Source organism: Leuresthes tenuis, unplaced genomic scaffold, assembly GCF_036924035.1.
Source record: "Leuresthes tenuis unplaced genomic scaffold, fLeuTen1.0.hap1 SCAF_16, whole genome shotgun sequence".
NCBI lineage: Eukaryota > Metazoa > Chordata > Actinopteri > Atheriniformes > Atherinopsidae > Leuresthes > Leuresthes tenuis.
In genome coordinates this window covers 30,052,322-30,055,063 of record NW_027325370.1, presented here as the reverse complement: position 1 = coordinate 30,055,063, position 2,742 = coordinate 30,052,322, and positions in this window count along the sequence as shown.

The following is a 2,742-nucleotide window of genomic DNA, read 5'->3' as shown; positions in this document are numbered from 1 at the left end:
GTGGAAAAAAGTTTCCGGGTGTCAGTAGTACTATGAATCTTGTTGATGTAGAAAGACTTTTTTGCATCAGTGATACTGGATGCGAATGATGACAGTAGCACCTGGAATTTACCTAGATCTGCCGGATCTTTTGACTTTTACCATTTCCTTTCGGCAGCTCTGAGATTGGTGCGCAACGCTCGGAGAGTATCATTAAGCCAGGGGTGAGACTGGGAAGATCGGGAGGGTTTGGTGGATAGAGGACACAGACTATCCAGAGATAAGCTCAGAGTAGAGCAAAGGGACTCCGTGGCATCATTAACCTGAAGGGAGGAGAATGTGCTGGAGGTTGGAAGAGCGGAGGCAACAACGGAGGAGAAGCGGGTGGGCGACAGGTTGCGGAGATTGCGACGGAAGGAAACCATAGGGGTAGAAGCAGATGGTCTTCTCGGTAGACTCACTCTGAACTGAATGAAATAGTGGTCAGAGAACTGCAGAGATGTGACAGACTCTGTGGCACAGTTTCTTGAGAAAACGAGATCGAGCGCTTTGCCAGCTTTATGGGTCGGAGGACTGCTGAGCAGTTGTAGCTCAAACGAGTGCATTAGTGACAGAAAATCAGAAGAGTTAGGACTGTCAAGGTGGATGTTCATGTCACCAAGGACAATTGTGGGACAGTCATGCTCCAAGATAGAAGAGAGCAAGGTGTCGAGTTCATTTAGAAAGTCACCGAGTTGTCCTGGTGGGCGATATACGACAATCGTATAAATTTTGACCGGTGCAGTTACCAAAATGGCGTGGTATTCAAAGGTATTGTATTTAGCTTCAGGTAGCAGTTGGGTGTATTTCCATTGGTTGGAAATGAGCATGCCCGTTCCACCACCTCTCCCAGATGTACGAGAGGTGTGGGAAAATGAGTGGTTGGTTGAAAGTGCAGCCGGGGTAGCTGTGTTTTCAGGCTTAATCCACGTTTCAGTGAGAGCCAGGATGTCAAGAGACAGGTGATTAGCATAAGCCATAATGAAATCTGCTTTGTTTACCGCCGATTGGCAATTCCACAACCCCACAGACAAGGGTGTGTCACAGAGTGAAGTGGGCTTTAGAGAGCGGAGGTTGTTAAGGTTGCGGTGACGTTTGGTTGTGTGAAACCTTCTGTGCGAGCCGGAGACAACAGGAATGGGAATGGGTTTGAGGCACATTTTCAAGCAGGTGGTGAGGCCAGAGCGACATGGATGAGGCAAGTAGGACAGGTTTGCCTTGTTCAGTGGCCTTGCTCGGTGGACACGCGCAGGTAGACACGCTAGTCTTTACCCAAGAATGTCTTCACACGAGAATGGCTGACGCTTCAGGCGCCACCCCTTACTTTATGCGCACAATTGGACACAGCCGTTCATGTGTTGGTTAATTGCACTAGGCTGAGACCGCCCACCGAGAGTTAACCAGCAAGTGTTTTCAGAGAGGAGAGTGACCGCCCGTTCACAGCACCTGAATACTCTGATTGCTTTGCGATGGCCCAACCGAGGCTACTAGGCAACAGGTTTCACCCACGGATGGGTTTTGATCACTCTCACAACAACAACAGATATTGAATTAGGCAAGAAGCTTAGAAAAAACTTACACTAGCAGAGACACAGTTCTTTCCGTGCAGTTCCGATACCTTCAGTGTGCTGTAGTGAGTTTTTAAAGCTCTAACCTTAGTGAGAGGACCGCCCACCGAGAGTTAACCAGCAAGTGTTTTCAGAGAGGAGAGTGACCGCCCGTTCACAGCTCCTGAATACTCTGATTGCTTTGCGATGGCCCAACCGAGGCTACTAGGCAACAGGTTTCACCCACGGATGGGTTTTGATCACTCTCACAACAACAACAGATATTGAATTAGGCAAGAAGCTTAGAGAAAACTTACACTAGCAGACACACAGTTCTTTCCGTGCAGTTCCGATACCTTCAGTGTGCTGTATTTATGTTTACTGGCCACACAATGTTATGGGAAACTAACATTACTAGCCATTCAATGTTATGGGAAAACGAGTTCCGACAGTCATGTTATGAGACATTGAGTTCAGACAGTCAAAAACAATTTCACTAGCTACACATTGTTATGAGAACCAAAAGGTAGGAGGAAGCCTCCCCGCATCATAAACCTTTATTCTTACAGTTTTTCTCATAGTATAACTGCATGATTTTTCTAACAGATGTGATGTCCATCACCATGGTGACCAAGCCTGGGTTTACAGCCTTAATTAATAAACTGGATAAGCGGTACAGCATGCCATCCTGGACATATTTTAGCCAGGTTGCTATACCGGGGCTGTATAGAGAATGCAAGCAAAGAGTGACCGCAGAGCTGAAAACAGCTGAGTTTGTCTACTGTAACAGAAAATATAATCCCTACATTTGTTGAAAAATACAAAAGACAAGGAACTTAATCGCTTAAATAATCGCTTATTAAATTGCAATATTTCTTTTAAAAATCGCAGTTAGATTATTTTTCCATATCGTTCAGCCTTACTCTGAATTGTGAATGACTAGTCGCTTGGCTCCCGCCAGATGTTAAGTCGATGAACTTAAACTGGAGTTGTGAATACACTTTCGGAGCGAGCAGGGTGTTGTCAGAGGATGTAAGCATTATGCATCCGCTCATGATGATGTCTTGGTGCCAAAGGCCAACCTTTAGTGCATAGAAGGGCAATAACCCATGAACCAAGGCAAATAATTTCCACATATAATTATTATGTTAATAATTAATAGTTATTAATTATATGT